At 43.7% G+C, this 23,473-nt stretch overlaps 1 long non-coding RNA gene across 1 annotated transcript in view; it reads left to right on the forward strand.

Moving 5' to 3' along the window:
• LOC145857978 (uncharacterized) overlaps window positions 1-23,473 on the forward strand; it is a 242,235-nt gene extending 218,762 nt beyond the window's left edge. Inside the window, exon 4 of the long non-coding RNA XR_014378683.1 lies at window positions 23,367-23,473. This is a non-coding gene — a long non-coding RNA (uncharacterized LOC145857978). The remainder of the gene's footprint in view (window positions 1-23,366) is intronic.

Genomic DNA, 23,473 nt, shown 5'->3' on the forward strand with positions numbered 1-23,473 from the left:
TTATGTAGAATGTCTGGACCATTGTTCTGTAGAATGTAAAATGTCTGGACAATTGTTCTGTAGAATGTATAATGTCTGGACCGATGTTCTGTAGAATGTAGAATGTCTGGACAATTGTTCTGTAGAATGTAGAATGTCTGGACAATTGTTCTGTAGAATGTAGAATGTCTGGACCAGTGTTCTGTAGAATGTAGAATGTCTGGACAATTGTTCTGTAGAATGTAGAATGTCTGGACCAGTGTTCTCTAGAATGTAGAATGTCTGGACCAGTGTTTTGAAGAATGTAGAATGTGTGGTGGCTAATTTCTGCATTGCCAAATGAGGAGAGTTACAAACTTCACACACCAGTCAGAGTTATACTTAAACTACATCTTTAATAATTAAGAGCTTTGTATTAGCAATGACTTTCAATGAAGCGCTATCTCTAATGAACCATTGAAAAGTGACAACACAAAAGTACAAAGATCTTTTATAGCCAAGATACACCCCTCTCAACGTACATGACGAACCACAGATCTTAGAAACAGTTCACAAAGAAAGACTTTTACTTGAGAGAGGAGTATCCCATAGCCAGATAGCATTCGCTATAAATTATCGTTCAGTGTGGTCCCTAAGACGAGGTTCTAATCTCGTTCCTGGAACGGTATAGAACAGAACCATTAGCTCATGTTCTCTGGAATGCTCTTTAGGTTTTATCACCCAAAGACATCGTAAATCTCCTCTGTCAGTGCTATCTCATAGAGGCCCTCCTCAGTAAAACACACACACAATAGTTAACAGAATACTCTATTCTGTCGAATAAAACAACCATTATAATGCAATACAAGATTATAATATAATCTTGACATTTCCACGACAAATGTCTGGACAAGTGTTCTGTAGAATGTAGAATGTCTGGACAATTGTTCTGTAGAATGTAGAATGTCCGGACCAGTGTTCTGTGGAATGTAGAATGTCTGGACCAGTGTTCTGTAGAATGTAAAATGTCTGGACAATTGTTCTGTAGACTGTAGAATGTCTGGACAAGTGTTCTAAATAATGTAGAATGTCTGGACAATTGTTCTGTAGAATGTAGAACGTCTGGACTAGTGTTCTGTAAAATGTAGAATGTTTGGACCAGTGTTCTGTAAAATGTAGAATGTCTGGACCAGTGTTCTGTAGAATGTAGAATGTCTGGACCATTGTTCTGTAGAATGTAGAATGTCTGGACCAGTGTTCTGTAAAATGTAGAATGTCTGGACCAGTGTTCTGTAGAATGTCTGGACAATTGTTCTGTAGAATGTAGAATGTCTGGACAATTGTTCTGTAGAATGTAGAATGTCTGGACCAGTGTTCTGTAGAATGTAGAATGTCTGGACCAGTGTTCTGTAGAATGTAGAATGTCTGGACAATTTTTCTGTAGAATGTAGAATGTCTGGACAATTTTTCTGTAGAATGTAGAATGTCTGGACCAGTGTTCTCTAGAATGTAGAATGTCTGGACCAGTGTTTTGAAGAATGTAGAATGTGTGGTGGCTAATTTTTGCATTACCAAATGAGGAGAGTTACAAACTTCACACACCAGTCAGAGTTATAATATAATCTTGAAATGTCCATGACAAATGTCTGGACAAGTGTTCTGTAGAATGTAGAATGTCTGGATAATTGTTCTGTAGAATGTAGAATGTCCGGACCAGTGTTCTGTGGAATGTAGAATGTCTGGACCAGTGTTCTGTAGAATGTAGAATGTCTGGACCAATGTTCTGTAGAATGTCTGGACCAATGTTCTGTAGAATGTTGAATTTCTGGACCAGTGTTCTGTAGAATGTAGAATGTCTGGACCATTGTTCTGTAGAATGTAGAATGTCTGGACCAGTGTTCTGTAGAATGTAGAATGTCTGGACCATTGTCCTGTAGAATGTCTGGACCAGTGTTCTGTAGAATGTAGAATGTCTGGACCAGTGTTCTGTAGAATGTAAAATGGCTGGACAATTGTTATGTAGAATGTAGAATGTCTGGACCAGTGTCCTGTAGAATGTAGAATGTCTGGACAATTGTTCTGTAGAATGTAGAATGTCTGGACAAGAGTTCTAAAGAATGTAAAATGTCTGGACAATTGTTCTATAGAATGTAGAATGTCTGGACTAGTGTTCTGTAAAATGTAGAATGTCTGGACCATAGTCCTGTAGAATGTCTGGACCAGTGTTCTGTAGAATGTCTGGACAATTGTTCTGTAGAATGTAGAATATCCGGACCAGTGTTATGTAGAATGTCTGGACCAGTGTTCTGTAGAATGTAGAATGTCTGGACCAGTGTTCTGTAGAATGTAGAATGTCTGGACCATTGTTCTGTAGAATGTAGACTGTCTGGATCATCGATGCAGTAAAGAGGTCAATCGAACTCGACCAAACAATGGAATTGCCATGGAAACACACGGGGAAAGGGCCATGGGGGAAAGATCTCGAGTCTCCTCATTGCCCCCCAGCAAAATGATTCTACATTTAGGCTGTCGTTTATGTGTATTTCACACTACATTGAGGTAAAAATCTGAGTATAATGCTTGTATGGACGTCAACCCCAACACATGTTCATGTCATCGTTACCAATCAACTGCATTACAGCTAAAAAACGACTTTGACTACCACTGCCGATTTCTGTTTGTTAGCTATATTTCTGTATGCTAGCTATGCTACCAGCTTATAAGAATGGGAGTTAGCATTTAGCAGTCACTTTTTCTAAACCTGAGAAGCTACAAGTTCTACATGTTATGCAGCGAAAACAGCCAAATATATCCAAATGGAACTTAAGAAACCACGTTGTGGTCCTGTTACAATACATACAGTAAGTCCTGACGGATTTGAAGATATTCAATTTGCTAGACAAGACTTGGTGAATGTGCACCAATCTGGTCAATGAAACGTCTGCGTTCCATCGACTCCTTAACCGCATGTACTATCTGTAGAGTGTAGAATGTCTGGACCAACGTTCTTTCCAACATGGGGATTTGACATGTAAATGAATCTGTTTATCCTACTCAGATATCCCTGTAGGAAAGGTTGTCCTCTGTCATCTGACTTCATTTATCTCTGTCTAGTGTTAATGAAAATCAGGGGAGGGAGAGAGAGGGGGGGGGGGGCATACCCTATGTGAGAGAGAGAAGGGAATGAAAGAGAGAGAGCGAGACAGAGGGAGGGGGCATACCCTATGTGAGAGAGAGAAGGGAATGAAAGAGAGAGAGGGAGGGAGGGAGGGGGCATACCCTATGTGAGAGAGAGAAGGGAATGAAAGAGAGAGAGACAGAGAGGGATGGGGCATACCGTATGTGAGAGAGATCTGAGATCTTCTTTGTCCCAGGTTTTAGCTGTAGAATATTTATGAACACAGGAGGTTGGTGGCACCTTAATTGAGGAGGACGGGCTCATGGTGATGGCTGGAGCGGAATCAGTGTAATGGTATCAAACACATCACACACGTTGGTTTCCATGTGTTTGATGCCCTTCCATTTACTCTCATCCGGCCATTATTATGAGCCGTCCTCCTCCCAGCAGCCTGCACTGTTGATGAAGTATTAACTGTAATATGTTTGACTCTCAGATCGTTGCGGTCTCTCTCTCTCTCTCTCTCTCTCTCTCTCGACTTGTTTTTGATGTTGGAGGTTTGCTTTTATGCACAGCACTCAATTTGAAGAGGCTGGGATAATGGGGCGATGTATCTCCCTCAATGTTCTGAACTTCATTACAAAGGAGGTCGTGTTCAGCTCGGAATGCAATTCCACAAACCATGTCTTTCTTTTAACATATTCACCCTTAACCCGCCCTGCAATTTGTGAGAAAACAAAACTTCTGGGAGAAATAGGCAGACAGCGAGCCCTCAGTTCATCCCTGTGTCAACAGTCAATACTCAATACCGCTCAGTGTTGAACCCTGGTCATTTGTGGTCAACGTAACCATGGTAACGTAGCGCGCTAAAGCCTGTAGACGTTTTCCCTTCCCAGGAACCTTGCTCTGCTGCCTCCAGGTGTCAGGGAAGGTTACGCCTTACATCGACGTAGTTCACCTGAAGCATCTCTACTAAAAACACATTCACTCCTTCTGGGCCCAGATGGGTGGGGGAAAGACGGTGTGTGTGTGTGTTGGTTTTCTCTGAGCAAAGCAGAACAGCAGAGTGTTGATGTGTGGGGGCATGGGGACAGGGGGGCATGGGGACATGGGGGCATGGGGACAGGGTGTGGACTAGAGCCTGGCATGGTTGGTGATTCTGTATCAGCACACAGGTCACACTGTTGACATCATCAGTACCCTTCTATTCAACCAATCACCATCCATGACACACAGATAGCCACCTCCCAGCCCTCCAGCCTCAGCTAACAACCAGCTGCACACACATACATAGACGTGTAGTCGTTTCGCCACCGTTTCTGGGAACTATATTTTAGTCACTCTGAGAGACAGGATAATGACTTTTTGTCTGATCGTTCCCATAATTGAACTGTAACAGGTGTGTGCACGTCACATCCAGAACTAGCCGGATCTCAGTGGGGTCTAGGCCCGGCTCCCTCGCCATTACTTATCGAGCCATAAGGTAATTAGCACAGCCAACGTGTTTATTCTCAGCAGCTTGAGATTGCACAGAGCAAATGAGGACACAGTGGGTGCATCTGAAATGGAACCCTATACCCTATATAGTACACCACTTCTGACCAGTGCCCTGTGTATTATATAGGGAATAGGGTGCCATTTTGGACACAGACGTGTAATAATTGTTCTGGGAGGCGAAACAGAAGGAAAAGGAAGTGCGAACAAAACGTCTCTGCCACCACCTCTCACTCTCTAAACATTCACTGGCATTTTCCAAACTCAATTTAAAACCAGAAAGGTCTTACTCGTTCACTGCTATATCAATCACACGCTGTGAGCCTGTCGCCTCTGCCCGCTGGCATGATCCATTTTCAGGCCGCCAGTCAGGCTGAGGCAGAGAACAGGTAGAGCAACATGTTCAGAAAGCAAAAGTCAGGAACCACTCAGCGGTACTTCCTGAATGGATGCCATCTGGACCTGGTGGGGGAGCCACTTGTGTGGAGAGAAGAATGAGGTCTAACTGGGTAGAGTAGACCTGGACGGCAGGCAGGCCTGGGATAGAGAAGCTCGAGCAGAAAGAGAGCCAAAGAGAGAGAGAGCCAAAGAGCGAGAGACAGAGAGAGAGAGAGAGAGAGGAGACAGAGAGAGAGGGACAGAGAGAGAGAGAGAGAGAGAGGTCTTTAGTTCTGTGTCTTTACCCCATTAGACAGTATGAACAAATACAGCTCTCTGTGTCTTTACCCCATTAGACAGTATGGACAAATACAGCACTCTGTGTCTTTATCCCATTAGACAATATGGACAAATACACAATATGGACAAATACAGCTCTCTGTGTCTTTACCACATTAGACAATATGGACAAATACAGCACTCTGTGTCTTTATCCCATTAGACAATATGGACAAATACACAATATGGACAAATACAGCTCTCTGTGTCTTTACCACATTAGACAATATGGACAAATACAGCTCTCTGTGTCTTTACCCCATTAGACAGTATGGACAAATACAGCTCTCTGTGTCTTTACCCCATTAGACAGTATGGACAAATACAGCTCTCTGTGTCTTTACCCCATTAGACATTATGGACAAATACAGCACTCTGTGTCTTTATCCCATTAGACAATATGGACAAATACACAATATGGACAAATACAGCTCTCTGTGTCTTTACCACATTAGACAGTATGAACAAATACAGCTCTCTGTGTCTTTACCCCATTAGACAGTATGGACAAATACAGCACTCTGTGTCTTTATCCCATTAGACAATATGGACAAATACACAGTATGGACAAATACAGCTCTCTGTGTCTTTACCACATTAGACAGTATGAACAAATACAGCTCTCTGTGTCTTTACCCCATTAGACAGTATGGACAAATACAGCTCTCTGTGTCTTTACCCCATTAGACAGTATGGACAAATACAGCTCTCTGTGTCTTTACCCCATTAGACAGTATGGACAAATACAGCTCTCTGTGTCTTTACCCCATTAGACAGTATGGACAAATACAGCTCTCTGTGTCTATACCACATTAGACAGTATGGACAAATACAGCTCTCTGTGTCTTTACCACATTAGACAGTATGGACAAATACAGCTCTCTGTGTCTTTACCCCATTAGACAGTATGGACAAATACAGCTCTCTGTGTCTTTACCCCATTAGACAGTATGGACAAATACAGCTCTCTGTGTCTTTACCCCATTAGACAGTATGAACAAATACAGCTCTCTGTGTCTTTACCCCATTAGACAGTATGAACAAATACAGCTCCCTGTGTCTTGACTCCGTTAGACAGTATGAACAAATACAGCTCTCTGTGTCTTTACTCCATTAGACAGTATGAACAAATACAGCTCTCTGTGTATTTACCACATTAGACAGTATGAACAAATACAGCTCTCTGTGTCTTTACCCCATTAGACAGTATGGACAAATACAGCACTCTGTGTCTTTACCCCATTAGACAGTATGGACAAATACAGCTCTCTGTGTCTTTACTCCATTAGACAGTATGAACAAATACAGCTCTCTGTGTATTTACCACATTAGACAGTATGAACAAATACAGCTCTCTGTGTCTTTACCCCATTAGACAGTATGGACAAATACAGCTCTCTGTGTCTTTACTCCATTAGACAGTATGAACAAATACAGCTCTCTGTGTCTTTATCCCATTAGACAATATGGACAAATACAGCTCTCTGTGTCTTTACCACATTAGACAGTATGAACAAATACAGCTCTCTGTGTATTTACCACATTAGACATTATGAACAAATACAGCTCTCTGTGTCTTTACTCCATTAGACATTATGAACAAATACAGCTCTCTGTGTCTTTACTCCATTAGACAGTATGAACAAATACAGCTCTCTGTGTCTTTACCCCATTAGACAATATGGACAAATACACAATATGGACAAACACAGCTCTCTGTCTTTATCCCATTAGACAATATGGACAAATACACAATATGGACAAATACAGCTCTCTGTGTCTTTACCCCATTAGACTGTATGTAAAAAACCCAGCTTTTTTGTGTCTTTACCCCATTAGACAGTATGAACAAATACAGCTCTCTATATCTGTCCATCTTTGTCTTTCTGTCTCTGCCTATATCTCTCTCTTCATCTCGCACTCTCTCTCCACCCAACTCTCTCCTCTTCCCCCCTCTCTCTCTTTTTCTCCCTCTCTCTCTGAGGATGTCAAGTGCGCCTCCCGAGATGGATTCTGAGTCTAGATCGTTAAAGTGCTGTCGATCACAGCTCAAGGAATGGTGGGATAGAGAAAAAGTGTGAGAGAGAGAGAGACTGGTAAAGTGATGGAAATGCAGGCAAAGAGATGGGGAGAGAGGGGTGAAAAAGAGAAAGAGATAAAGAAATGGAAGTCGAGAAGGAAAACGAGAGATTTCATGAATACAGAGTTGGAAAGCCCACTGTCTGAGCAAAGCCAATTCCATTTATAGTGAAATGTTTGCATCAATATTGAACAGATAAGCCCTGGTGGATTAGAAACACACAATATAACATTTATCATCAGTGCCGTTCCAATCGGAATTATATGAATGGTGCTTGAATCCTGCAGGCTTTCAATGGGCCAACCTCAACCAGCCCTTTGGAATAGGCAACAAGTATTAGGTAAGTCAGGCCCCAGTAGATAGGATCACTTGATTCTCTCTCTCTCTAAGTCTATCTATCACAGCAGTTCACAAAGCTCTCTAGCCTTCTCCAGGCAGATAAACAGTATTCATATTTAGTGCACAGTTTATCGTCTCTTACAATTGAAAATAAATGAAGGACAGGAGGTGGCTACAATACACTGCATACTCTGTGTGTGTGTGTGTGTGTGTGTGTGTGTGGTGTGTGTGTGTGTGTGTGTGTGTGTGTGTGTGAGAGAGAGTGGAGTCGGACGTCTGACAGGGGATATCTGTCTGTTTGTCTGGGAAGTCTCATCTCACAGGAGATTACTGGGTCTTCTTTCATGAAGCTAACAGGATTTATGCAGATTTAAGGATTTACTCAGATTGAGGCTAAATGTTGGCAGCCTTTTGACCAGAATCCTGTGGACCATGGTCAAACGTAGTGAACTAAATATGGAATTTGGTGCCATTTGGGACACAGGCATAGCCTTAACTCCATACTTTTGCTGGATTTATCTCTGTTTAGAATGTTACCAAGACACTAGTTGAAATTGAATAAACTCCTATATCACAGATAACCCAATTATAATACATCATCTGTCCTGTACTGGTTAACATTATTAATCAAGCCGTTTATATTTATTTTGTTTATTTTTCATTTATATACTCTATATTGCACTTCCTTACAGCAAAATAGTCAGTCATTCTATATGTGTTATGGACGATGGTACAGCTATACAGATATCGGATCTTAATTTGATCACTCTTTAGTCGCAACATTTTATCCTGTGCATCAGGAAATTAAAATGAGCCTTGTGATTTCGATATGTTCACTGAAAACCTGCAGTTCTCTTTCTCTCCATGCGGGGGCAGTCATGTCATTCGGACCAATAGCTGCTGTAAAAATCCCTCTCTCGCTCGCTCAAATGCTAAAAGCACCAGAATGAATATTAATAACTGCCCTACTGCTACTATAGGTCCTATTACTGCAGTCCTATGTCAGAAGCATACCACCCTGCATCACACTGCTCGCTTGTCACTGAAGCTAAGCAGGGTCGTCCCTGGATGGGGGACCAGATGCTGCTGGAAGTGGTGTTGGAGAACCAGTAGGATGCACTCTTTTCGCTAGTTTTTTAAAAAACATCCCAGGGCAGTGATTGGGGACATTGCCCTGTGTAGGGTGCTGTCTTTTGGATGGGACGTTAAACGGGTGTCCTGACTCTGTGGTCACTAATCGTTAGAGTAGGGGCGTTAACCCCGGTGTCCTGACTCTCTGGGGTCACTAATCGTTAGAGTAGGGGCGTTAACCCCGGTGTCCTGACTCTCTGTGGTCACTAATCGTTAGAGTAGTGGCGTTAACCCCGGTGTCCTGACTCTCTGTGGTCACTAATCGTTAGAGTAGGGGCGTTAACCCCGGTGTCCTTGCTAAATTCCAAATATGACCACCATTCTTTTCTGAAACCTTTATTTTATCAGAGAGTCAAACTGAGACCAAGGTCTCTGACAGATGAGCCCTGAATTACATAAACTACAGAAAATACCCACATCATTATGAATACAAAATACACACATCAATATGAATACAAAATACACTCATCAATATGAATACAAAATACACACATCAATATGAATACAAAATACACACATCAATATGAATACAAAATACTCACATCAATATGAATACAAAATACTCACATCAATATGAATACAAAATACACACATCAATATGAATACAAAATACACACATCAATATGAATACAAAATACACACATCAATATGAATACAAAATACACTCATCAATATGAATACAAAATACACACATCAATATGAATACAAAATACACACATCAATATGAATACAAAATACACACATCAATATGAATACAAAATACACACATCAATATGAATACAAAATACACACATCAATATGAATACAAAATGCAAGCAGATAGAAAAACAGTCATAAAAAACAAACACATTCATCAGTAATGAAGTCCTCTATCAGCTTTCTGAACTGCCATTAAACATCAATTTTAAGAACATTTTGAAGATTCTTCCACAAATAAGGTGGAAGAAAACTAAAAGCTGATTTACCTAATCATCCCCAGCTTCCAATTGGCTCATTCATCCCCCCTCCTCTCCACTGTAACTATTCCCCAGGTCATTGCTATAAATGAGAACGTGTTCTCAGTCAACTTACCTGGTAAAATAAGGGTAAAAATTTACCAATGTACAAGAATGTATTTGAAATGCATCAATACACATCAACAACTGTTGTGTTATATAGCATAATAAGACAAGATAGACATACACTATGGCATGCAAGTATTCAGACCCCTTCCCTTTTTCCACATTTTGTTACATTACAGCCTTATGTTCAAATGGGTTGAATACGTTTTTTAATCACCAATCTACACACAATACCCCATAATGACAAAGTGAAAACAGGTTTATATAAATTTGTGGGAATGTATAAAAAATGTAAAAATGAAATATCACATTTACATAAATATTCAGACCCTATGCTATGAGACTCGAACTTGAGCTCAGGTGCATCCTGTTTCCATTGATCATCCTTGAGATGTTTCTACAACTTGATTGGAGTCCACCTGTGGTAAATTCAATTGATTGGACATGATTTGGAAAGGCACACACCTGTCTAATCTATATAAGGTCCCACAATTGACAGTGCATGTCAGAGCAAAAACCAAGCCATGAGGTTGAAGGAATTGTCTGTAGAGCTCCGAGACAGGATTGCACAGATCTGGGGAAGGGTACCAAAAAAAAAATGCACCATTGAAGGTCCCCAAGAACACAGTGGCCTCCATCATTCTTAAATGGAAGAAGATTAAAATCATCAAGACTCTTCCTAGAGCTGGCCGCCCGGCCAAACTGAGCAATCAGGGGAGAAGGGGCTTGGTCAGGGACGTGACCAAGAACCCGATGGTCACTCTGACAGAGCTCTAGAGTTCCTCTGTGGAGATGGGAGAATCTTCCAGAAGTACAACTATCTCTGCAGCACTCCACCAATCAGGCCTTTATGGTAGAGTGGCCAGACGGAAGCCACTGCTCAGTAAAAGGCACATGACAGCCCGCTTGGAGTTTGCCAAAAGGCACCTAAAGGACACCCAGACCATGAGAAACAAGATTCTCTGGTCTGATGAAACCAAGACTCTATTGCCTGAATGCCAAGCGTCCCGTCTGGAGGAAACCTAACACCATCCCTATGGTGAAGCAGGGTGGTGGCAGCATGATGCTGTGGCAATGTTTTTCAGCGGCAGGGACTGGGAGACTAGTAAGGATCAAGGGAAAGATAAACAGAGCAAAGTACCGAGAGATCCTTGATGAAAACCTGTTCCAGAGCACTCAGGACCTCAGACTGGGGCAGGTTCACCTTCCAACAGGACAACGACCCTAAGCACACAGCCAAGACAATGCAGGAGTGGCTTTGGGATAAGTAAAGGGTCTGAATACTTATGTAAATGTGATTATTTCAGGGGGGGGGGGGTTTTATACATGTGCAAAAAATTCAAAACACCTGTTTTTGCTTTGTCATTATGGGGTATTGTGTGTAGATTGATGAGGGAAACAATTTTTTTATCAATTTCAGACTAAGGCTGTAACGTAACAAATCTGGAAAAAGTCAAGGGGTCTGAATACTTTCCGAATGCACTTTATATACATACAGTACCAGTCAAAAGTTTGGACACACCTTTTCTTTATTTTTACTATTTTCTACATTGTAGAATAATAGTGAAGATATCAAAACTATGAAATAACACACATGGAATCATGTAGTAACCAAAAAAGTGTTAAACAAATCAAAATATATTTTAGATTCTTCAAAGTAGCCACCCTTTGCCTTGATGACAGCTTTGCACACTCTTGGCATTCTCTCAACCAGCTTCTTGTAGAATGCTTTTCCAACAGTCTTGAAGGAGTTCCTACATATCCTGAGAACTTGTTGGTTGCTTTTCCTTCACTCTGCGGTCCAACTCATCCCAAACCATCTCAATTGGGTTGAGGTCGGGTAATTGCGGAGGCCAGATCATCTGATAAAGCGCTCCATCACTCTCCTTTTTGAGTAAATAGCCCTTACACAGCCTGAAGGTGTGTTGGATCATTGTCCTTTTGAAAAATAAATGATAATCCCACTAAGCACACCAGATGGGATGGCGTATCGCTACAGAGTACTGTGGTAGCCATGCTGGTTAGGTATGCCTTGAATTCTAAATAAATCACAGACAGTGTCACCAGCAAAGCCCCCCCACACCATCACACCTCCTCCTCCATGCTTCACGGTGGGAACCACGCATGCGGAAATCATCCGTTCACCTACTCTGCGTCTCACAAAGACACAGCGGTTGGAACCAAAAATCTCAAATTTGGACTCGTCAGATCAAAGGACAGATTTCTACTGGTCTCATGTGCTTTGCTCATGTTTCTTGGCCCAAGCAAGTCTCTTCTTGTTATTGGTGTCCTTTAGTAGTGTTTTCTTTGCAGCAATTTGACCATTAAGGCCTGATTCATGCAGTCTCCTCTGAACAGTTGATGTTGAGATGTGTCTGTTACTTGAACTCAGTGAATCATTTATTTGGGCTGCAATTTCTGAGGCTGGTAACTCTAATGAACTTATCCTCTGCAGCAGAGGTAACTCTGGGTCTTCCTTTCCTGTGGCCGTCCTCATGAGAGCCAGTTTCATCATAGCGCTTGATGGTTTTTGCGACTGCACTTGAACAAATGTACAAAGTTCTTGAAATGTTCCAGATTGACTGACCTTCATGTCTTAAAGTAATGATGGACTGTCATTTCTCTTCTTGCCATAATATGGACTTGGGTCTTTCACCAAATAGGGTTATATTCTGTATTCAACCCCTACCTTATCACAACACAACTGATTGATAGTTTGACAAGACATCAGCTAGAGATAATCTAGTGCCATCGATGGTCGCAATAGGCCCTATGTTATTTCATTATATCCAATAGATTTTGTAGGCTACCTGTCAGCCTATCTATTGTCACGTAATAATAAGGCTGATGGAACAGATCAGAATGTTTAGCTGACAATGTTGATAAACTATTATTTCTTCACATTTTACGCGCAGCAATGGGCACATGGTGGTAGGTCTAACTGCAAATGTTCTCTAATGCAATTTGCTGGAAAACACTTCTAAAACGTGTATTGCACATGCGAGCAGTTTCATGGATACAGATGGAAATATCCGTAAACATTTTTGAAATAGGGGTTGATCTATAAATGCAACAACTATCATAGTGTCTAATATCACTAGGATAATGCCTTTGGCTGCTAGACAATGAAATAAAGTTGAAAGAAAAACGAATAGAACAGGAAAACACACTTGAGGAAGTCTTTATTAAATAATTGCCTCAAAATTTCTATGGTGGGATTTTGGCTATCGGCTACTTTGAATCAAAGTAAGACATGCCTCATAATATGAAGTAAAATGTCCAGTTTCAAACAGTTAAAGGACAGGAGAAATATTGCGATGCTAATGGTAGGCCTAACCATCGTCTGGTAGATGGATGGAAAGGTTTTCCCAAAAACATTCTCAATTAAATGTTAACTAGCTACAAAGTAGCCTGTTTACCTGGCAGAATGATATAATTATTTGCATCAATCCAATGGCCGTTTGTTTTGCGAACTCCATCTCATTTGTTACAGAAACACCACTAAACAAACAAGAGTTATACATGCCTGCACTTGAATTGAAGTATAACTACACTCAAATGTTTTCTCAGACCTCAAAAGTGGTCTCCTGGTGCCCTCCCGAGTGATGTAGCGGTCTAAGCCACTACATCGCAGTGCTGAAGTGTCTCAACCTTCAATAGTAAGCCCACTATTAGCCTACTTGCACAGTACAGCTTGGGCTAATGTGGGATTCATCATTTTAGGTCATGCAGAATTTATGTCACTGTTTTTCACACAGGGAGCTTTTCCTTTGGCAGGCGGGCCGTTTGGTATACCCACTTCTCCAGGCACCACTACACCATAGGCTATCTAAATTAATTGAAAAATTAACGATCTGATGGTGGAACTCCTCCACTCATTCACTGCGTTAATCAAAAGTGAAATGGCAAACTTGGAAAGTATTCAAGGCTTAAAAGTCCTCTGAAGTTTAATTTCCACCTCAAAATGCCAGACCTGAATCTCAGCATATGGAGTTTATTTTCTATTTCTATGTTTGTTTTCTCTTTCAATGGTGAAATCAGTTAGCATAGCATCTATTGTTTCTTTATATATCAGTTAGCATAGCATCTATTGTTCCTTTATGTATCAGTTAGCATGGCATCTAGTGTTGCTTTATATATATCAGTTAGCATAGCATCTATTGTTACTTTATATATCAGTTAGCATAGCATCTATTGTTCCTTTATATACCAGTTAGCATAGCATCTATTGTTCCTTTATATGTCAGTTAGCATAGCATCTATTGTTCCTTTATATATCAGTTAGCATAGCATCTATTGTTCCTTTATATATCAGTTAGCATAGCATCTATTGTTCCTTTATATATCAGTTAGCATAGCATCTATTGTTTTTTTATTTCTCAGTTAGCATTGCATCTATTGACGCTTTACATTTCATTTAGCAAAGCATCTATTGTTGCTTGGTAGGTCTGTGCATGTTCTATGAATCAATTTATCCTACCTTGTATTATTTATAATCACGTTTTATGTTGGGCATGGGGTCACAATGAAAATGTATTTTGTCCAATGATTTATTGAAGGTATTTTTGAAGGAATGGGGCAGTCCCTTTCCTAATTTTTTGGAGCTTTTATTGAAGAGATAGAAGAGGGTTGGAGAGACAGGGGGAGATGGGGGAGACAGGGGGAGATAGGGGGAGATGAGGGAGACTTGGGGACAAGGGGAGATGGGGGAGACAGGGGGAGATGGGGGAGACTTGGGGACAAGGGGAGATGGGGGAGACTTGGGGACAAGGGGAGATGGGGGAGACTTGGGGACAAGGGGAGATGGGGGAGACTTGGGGACAAGGGGAGATGGGGGAGACTTGGGGACAAGGGGTGATGAGGGAGACAGGGGGAGATTGGGGAGACTTGGGAACAAGGGGAGATGAGGGAGACAGGGGGAGATTGGGGAGACTTGGGGACAAGGGGAGATGAGGGAGACTGGGGGAGACTTGGGGACAAGGGGAGATGAGGGAGACGGGGAGATGGGGGAGACTTGGGGACAAGGGGAGATGAGGGAGACAGGGGGAGACTTGGGGGAGACTTGGGGACAAGGGGAGGTGGGGGAGACAGGGGGACAAGGGAGATGGGGGAGACAGGGGGAGATGGGGGAGACTTGGGGACAAGGGGAGATGGGGGAGACAGAGGGAGATGGGGGAGACAGGGGGAGATGGGGGAGACCCTGGGACAAGGGGAGATGGGGGAGACTTGGGGACAAGGGGAGATGGGGGAGACAGGGGGAGATGGGGGAGACAAGGGAGATGGAGGAGACAGGGGGACAAGGGGAGATGGTGGAGATGGAGGAGACAGGGGGACAAGGGGAGATGGGGGAGACAGGGGGACAAGGGGAGATGGGGGAGACAGGAGAACAAGGGGAGATGGGGGGACAAGGGGAGATGGGGGAGATGGAGGAGACAGGGGGACAAGGGGAGATGGGGGAGACAGGGGGACAAGGGGAGATGGGGGAGACAGGAGGACAAGGGGAGATGAGGGAGACAGGGGGAGACTTGGGGGAGACTTGGGGACAAGGGGAGATGGGGGAGACAGAGGGAGATGGGGGAGACTTTGGGACAAGGGGAGATCAGGGAGACTTGGGGACAAGGGGAGATGGGGGAGACAGGGGGAGATGAGGGAGACAGGGGGAGATGGGGGAGACTTGGGGAGATGATGGAGATGGAGGAGACAGGGGGACAAGGGGAGATGGGGGAGACAGGGGGACAAGGGGAGATGGGGGAGATGGAGGAGACAGGGGGACAAGGGGAGACGGGGGAGACAGGGGGACAAGGGGAGATGGGGGAGATGGAGGAGATAGGGGGACAAGGGGAGATGGGGAGACAGGGGGACAAGGCTAGATGGGGGAGACAGGGGGACAAGGGGAGATGGGGAGATGGAGGAGACAGGGGGACAAGGGGAGATGGGGAGATGGAGGAGACAGGGGGACAAGGGGAGATGGGGAGATGGGGGAGACAGGGGGACAAGGGGAGATGGGGGAGACAGGAGGACAAGGGGAGATGAGGGAGACAGGGGGAGACTTGGGGGAGACTTGGGGACAAGGGGAGATGGGGGAGACTTTGGGACAAGGGGAGATCAGGGAGACTTGGGGACAAGGGGAGATGGGGAGACAGGGGGAGACAGGGGGAGATGAGGGAGACAGGGGGAGATGGGGGAGACTTGGGGACAAGGGGAGATGATGGAGATGGAGGAGACAGGGGGACAAGGGGAGATGGGGGAGACAGGGGGACAAGGGGAGATGGGGGAGATGGAGGAGACAGGGGGACAGGGGGAGATGGAGGAGACAGGGGGACAAGGGGAGATGGGGGAGATGGAGGAGACAGGGGGACAAGGGGAGATGGGGAGACAGGGGGACAAGGCTAGATGGGGGAGACAGGGGGACAAGGGGAGATGGGGAGATGGAGGAGACAGGGGGACATGGGGAGATGGAGGAGACAGGGGGACAAGGGGAGATGGGGAGATGGGGGAGGGTGAGTCAAAGGGCAGTGGGTCAGATTCCAACAAATGTGTGCCAGGGTCAACGGCTGTAACTGTTGGACCACACAGGCACAGAGGTCACCAATAATTGATGCCTGTTGCTTGTATATAATACATTTAATAAATAAAAAATGTATTTATAAAAAAAAAGATTTTCCCTTACGAAAATAAATCTACCTTATACAAATATGTCAATTTATTATCATACACATAAGAATTCACACGAGACACGTTGTAGCCTGCACATAGCCTAAATAGGCTACTTGAACTGGCGCCCAGTGGACCTGCAGTCCAAGGTACAATGTAGGTACGGTATTGCATTGTATATAAACATTGCTTCCAGCTGCCCCCTAGTGGCGAATATAAATCTTTCTTCAGCTATTCAAATCCTCCTGCTGCAGGATTTTTTTCCTCCTGTAACAAAACAGGTCAAATTAAGATCCGACATCTGTAGTTGTACCATTGCCAAGTGTACAGATGTTATATTCCAGAGTGTATTAAATGTAAAAGGTCAGAGATGGTCAATTTCTCCTCCATTTCCCAGTCTCCCAGCCTCCCCACAGAAGGGCTAGCCACCCCCTGAAGCACCACCACAGGGCAAAGCCTGCCTGGGTGAGGGGCAGAATGGATTGGTTCGGTCTGTGCCTGGTGCTCGGGAATGTTTGAGCATCTGGCCACACTGGCTGTAGGGGGACTCTCTGTGAAGCAGCCAAGTGAAGCCAGTCGTCTGAAACCTAACCAAGCTGTCGCCTCATCACCATCATCACTCCTTATCACCATCACCATAATCATTGTGGTGCGAGGTATCCGGAGCCGACAAGGTGATAAATCTGTCTTGAGCAATGCACTTAACTCTAATTGCTCCAGGGGTGCTGTACAATGGTGACCCCATTCCCTAGCGGTGTCTCAGAGGAAGTTAGGATATGCAAGAAACACATTTTCATTAGACACTTGTTTAATAGGACAAATATAAGTAGCCCCAAATATTATTATTATTATTATTATTATTAGTGACAATCATCATCATCCCCCACTGTCGTGCTAGCGCTGTGGTAACCATGGAAATGGCCATGCTTGTCGATGCCATTGGCGAGGTGGTTCTTGACAGAATTCCTGGGCCTCCTCGCTCAATAAAGGCCACTGTTACTGGATTGTTGTTTATCTGGAAAGCTTCTGTGTCCTCCAGGCTGCCTGCCTGTCTGCCTCTCTCTTTCACTCTCTCTCCCTCTCTCTGTCTGTCTCTCTCTTTCACTCTCTCTCCCTCTCTCTGTCTGTCTCTCCCCCCTTCTTTGTCTATCTCTCTCTTTCACTCTCTCTCCCTCTCTTTGTCTGTCTCTCTCTTTCACTCTCTCTCCCTCTCTCTCTGTCTCCCCCCCTTTCTTTGTCTGTCTCTCTCTCCCTGTCTTTGTCGGTCTCTCCCTGTCTCGATCTTTGAATCTTTCACTGTCCTCTCCTGTCTTTTCCTCGCAGCAGTAGCCTTGATCCTTTACTCCTAGGATTAAGTCCCATAAGTCAAGTAACAGTGAACACAGTGGTTGTAGCATGAGGTATTGAACACTGAACACAGTGGTTGTAGCATGAGGTATTGAACACTGAACACAGTGGTCGTAGCATGAGGTATTGAACACTGAACACAGTGGTCGTAGCATGAGGTATTGAACACTGAACACAGTGGTCGTAGCATGAGGTTTTGAACACTGAACATAGTGGTTGTAGCATGAGGTATTGAACACTGAACACAGTGGTCGTAGCATGAGGTATTGAACACTGAACACAGTGGTTGTAGCATGAGGTATTGAACACTGAACACAGTGGTTGTAGCATGAGGTATTGAACACTGAACACGGTGGTTGTAGCATGAGGTATTGAACACTGAACACAGTGGTTGTATAATGAGTTATTGAACAGAAAATAACTTAAAACTATTTTTTTACATTCAGTGAACCCTGGGCTGACTCCAGCTCAGTGGCTGCCAGCGGTGACTTGTAACTAATTCATCCATTTGTTAATTAATTTGTCAATCAAACTGGGAAGGGAAAGGATTGGGTTCACTCATTCAGAACACAAAAGTATTGAACTTCAGAAAACTTCTTTAGCTGGCCTGCTAAACACCAGAGATCTTCTTTAGCCGGTCTGCTGAACACCAAAGATCTTCTTTAGCCGGTCTGCTGAACACCAGAGATCTTCTTTAGCCAGTCTGCTGAACACCAGAGATCTTCTTTAGCCAGTCTGCTGAACACCAGAGATCTTCTTTAGCCGGTCTGCTGAACATCAGAGATCTTCTTTAGCTGGCCTGCTGAATACCAGAGATCTTCTTTAGCCGGTCTGCTGAACATCAGAGATCTTCTTTAGCTGGTCTGCTGAATACCAGAGATCTTCTTTAGCCGGTCTGCTGAACACCAGAGATCTTCTTTAGCTGGTCTGCTGAACACCAGAGATCTTCTTTATCTGGTCTGCTGAACACCAGAGATCTTATTTAGCTGGCCTGCTGAACACCAGAGATCTTATTTAGCTGGCCTGCAGAACTCAGAGGTTCTTCAATGTGCGCAGGCTGTCTTATCATTGCAAAATTCTGGTAATTTTCCCAAAAATGTTCAGGTTTTCCAGAAATCCGGGTTGGAGGATTCCCGGGAATCAGAGGGAAATAAGTAGGAAATCCGGAATTGTTCAACCTAAATTGTGCAACCCCTAGAATTATTTTACCGTAAGTTACACCATAGATATGGGACGGACATATTGTCTGTCTGACACTCTCTGGGCTCCTGTTCTATAGGTTCTAGAATAGATTACGGGTTCCAAGATATGGGTTTTTGACTGTGGGGTAATGGCCACTGGATTCCAGGCTCTGGCCCCAGTGAGTAATGTCTGTGTTTGACGAGGTTAAGTGTGGGCTCTCTCTCCTTAGCAGGGATATTTATGCTAACTCCTTGGTCAGTACACATAGCCAGCCCCCTCTCTTGGCATGGATGGGCTGAGGTTGTGGTGCTGAGAAGATATGACATGCATAATGGTATACAGCTGGCACAGACCACTGAGGAATAACCAATCCCTAGGAGGCTCCATGATGGAACAACAGAATGGGTGTCCTTCCCTACCGACGGTGAAAAGTGAGCAGAGAAAAGGGGAGGGAGGGAGAAAGATCGGTGTGAAGTGGCAGGGTGCAGAGAGAGAGAGAAAGAACAATTACATTGTGACAGCTATAGGCTACTTAGTCACAAGTGCATAATCACAAAATATGAGTAGGTTTTGCAACACCTGGTGATGCTTCATACTTAGAATCAAAGAGAGTCTATGCTACAGTTCGGACTTAAATACAGTGGGGGAAAAAAGTATTTGATCCCCTGCTGATTTTGTACGTTTGCCCACTGATAAAGAAAGGATCAGTCTATAATTTTAATGGTAGGTTTATTTGAACAGTGAGAGACAGAATAACAACAAAAATATCCAGAAAAACGCATGTCAAAAATGTTATAAAAGGATTTGCATTTTAATGAGGGAAATAAGTATTTGACCCCTCTGCAAAACACAAAAGAACTGTCAATATCCCTCGGCCTGGGGCTCCATGCAAGATCTCACCTCGTGGAGTTGCAATGATCATGAGAACGGTGAGGAATCAGCCCAGAACTACACGGGAGGATCTTGTCAATGATCTCAAGGCAGCTGGGACCATAGTCACCAAGAAAACAATTGGTAACACACTACACCGTGAAGGACTTAAATCCTGCAGCGCCCGCAAGGTCCCCCTGCTCAAGAATACATATACATGCCCGTCTGAAGTTTGCCAATGAACATCTGAATGATTCAGAGGACAACTGGTGAAAGTGTTGTGGTCAGATGAGCCCAAAATGGTGCTCTTTGGCATCAACTCAACTCGCCGTGTTTGGAGGAGGAGGAATGCTGCCTATGACCCCAACAACACCATCCCCACCGTCAAACATGGAGGTGGAAACATTATGCTTTGGGGGTGTTTTTCTGCTAAGGGGACAGGACAACTTCACCGCATCATTTGACGGGGCCATGTACTGTCAAATCTTGGGTGAGAACCTCCTTCCCTCAGCCAGGGCATTGAAAATGGGTCATGGATGGGTATTCCAGCATGACAATGACCCAAAACACACGGCCAAGGCCACAAAGGAGTGGCTCAAGAAGAAGCACATTAAGGTCCTGGAGTGGCCTAGCCAGTCTCCAGACCTTAATCCCATAGAAAATCTGTGGAGGGAGCTGAAGGTTCGAGTTGCCAAACGTCAGCCTCGAAACCTTAATGACTTGGAGAAGATCTGCAAAGAGGAGTGGGACAAAATCCCTCCTGAGATGTGTGCAAACCTGGTGGCCAACTACAAGAAACGTCTGACCTCTGTGATTGACAACAAGGGTTTTGCCACCAAGCACTAAGTCATGTTTTGCAGAGGGGTCAAATACTTATTTCCCTCATTAAAATGCAAATCCTTTTATAACATTTTTGACATGCGTTTTTCTGGATTTTTTGTTGTTATTCTGTCTCTCACTGTTCAAATAAACCTACCATTAAAATTATAGACTGATCATTTCTTTGTAAGTGGGCAAATGTACAAAATCAGCAGGGGATCAAATACTTTTTTCCCCCACTGTACCATAAACAATACACATTATTCATCAGGAGTTTCACATGTTTCTGAAAACAACATCCCAGCAAACAGTGTCTAGTTACCTACGTCATTCATGGGGGACGACATGCTTACTGTTGTGTTGTTTTAATTTTGGTAATGTTCTAGGAGGAACATTGGGAATGTTCTCAAATTGTTCCAAGAACGTTAAGAAACAACATTCTTCTGTGGGAATTTCAGGACTTGAGCGTAGTAAAAAGTTCTCAGATCCTCCCTGCAACCTAAAAATAAACATTCCCAGAACAAGTGAAATTTTCACTTCTGTTCTCAGAACGTTTAAAAAAACGTTTGGTTTTACCGGTCAGGAAAAGTGTGCTTCATTCCAACAACCAATGTGAAACCAAAAACATACGTTCCCACAACTTACAAGAAACCAAATGTTCTAGCTGGGTTTATATTGTACTATGTCTTCCTCACAAATGCCACCACATTCCATATAAAAGTAGGACACTATAAAGGGAAAAGGGTGTCATTTGGAACACCACCTTTAATCACTTTAGTTAATTCTTAGCAAACTGCTATAATGAGTTTATCCCTTGATGAGAGATCATTGAAACGAATATCAATCGTCAATTGATCGCCTGTCATAGATTAGTCAGGGACCATTAATGCTGTGTTGTGATTGGAGAGGTGACATTTTCTTCCAATGCCGTTTGTCGTTATCAGGAAAAACAAATGTGACAGAACTTAAATATCAACCATTGACCCCTCTGTGCTCATGTTATTGATGGCTTGTCATCCCTGTATTTATCCATGCCTCTCCACAGACCAGACACTGTGTGCATAATGGATCAACAGTATCTGAATAACGATGAGCTTTTCCTTATCTCTCTCTGTCTCTATCTCCCTCTCTTTTATATATTTCTCTCTCTGTGTCCGTCTGATGCAACGTCCCATTCAAATTCTAACCAGTGTCTCATCTTTAGGCAGACACTGTCAGAATATGCAGCTCACTAAATTGAGATAAAACAACACTATACTGCTCTCTTTCTATCTCTCTCCACCTGTGTGCGTCCTCTTTCTATCTCTCTCCACCTGTGTGCGTCCTCTTTCTATCTCTCTCCATCTGTGTGCGTCCTCTTTCTATCTCTCTCCACCTGTGTGCGTCCTCTTTCTATCTCTCTCCACCTGTGTGCGTCCTCTTTCTATCTCTCTCCACCTGTGTGCGTCCTCTTTCTATCTCTCTCCACCTGTGTGCATCCTCTTTCTATCTCTCTCCATCTGTGTGCGTCCTCTTTCTATCTCTCTCCACCTGTGTGTATCCTCTTTCTATCTCTCTCCATCTACGTCTAACTCCCACTCAGGCATCTGGAAATGAGAATGTGTTGTTTGACATGAGCCCAGTCTTTGGCTGCTGTTGTTGACTTCAGCTGCCTCTTCATCACCAGAGCCATCAGATGCAAGGTTCAGTCAGTTGTCCTGCCTTCCACAGATTTGAAGTGTTTTGCTTTCTGACAGAAGATACATTTAATAAGGCCTGCAGTGCATAAACACTCCATCTCTCTGTTCCCCAAATCCTCTTTCACTCTCCTTCTTCTGTTACCACCTGGGTTTTTATATCTGGAGTCAGCAGCTTTGGAAGAAACTACAACACAGTATGTTGAATGTGTTGGAGATGTGTGTTTTGAAGACTGTGACTGAGACTGAGGTTGTCTCAAATTGCACCCTATTCCCAATGTAGTGCACTACTTTTGACCAGAGCCCTATGGGAATAGGGAGCCATTTGGGACGCAGGCAGAGTGTGTGTGTTCTGTGAAATTGCATCTTTCAACATCACAATAGTAATTTTTGCCCCTGTGTAGAAGCCATGCTGCTCTGTGGCCAGACTACAAATTGTGCTTGAAAGAAAATGTATGATGGTTTTATAACAACAAATAGCCTACAGTATACCCCTCAAACTCAACTCTGGACCTCGAAGCCAGTTCCACTGCTTTTTTTCCATTGTTCCCCTCTAATCAGGCACTGATTTAGACCTGGGACACCAGGTGGATGTAATGAATTATCAGGTAGAACAGAAAAGCAGCAGGTTCTGGACCTCGTTGGCTAAGAGTTGAATACCCCTGGCTTATACCAATTGAGTATTTTACTCTGCAGCAAGTAGAGTGCATTAAATATTATAGGCTCTGTTCGAATTTGCTTCAGTGTTCTGATCGCTCTTATTGTCAATCTGTAATGTTATTCCCTCCTCCCTTCCTTCTCCCCCCTTCATCTCGTATATAATGCCCTACCCCCCATCCCTCCTCTCTTCATCCTTCTCTCACCATCCTTCCCTCTCCCTCTCCCTACTCTCCCTCTCCGTCCATCCTCCCTCCTCTCAGGTGAATGATTGAGAATCAGAGCGAGCTCCATGCTGTGAGACCCCACCCCATGCTCCTCCCTCCTCTCAGGGGATGGCCAAGGTCCAGGATGGACACACAAACACATG

Source organism: Salmo salar, chromosome 09 (assembly GCF_965601325.2).
Source record: "Salmo salar chromosome 09, fSalSal1, whole genome shotgun sequence".
NCBI classification, from domain to species: domain Eukaryota; kingdom Metazoa; phylum Chordata; class Actinopteri; order Salmoniformes; family Salmonidae; genus Salmo; species Salmo salar.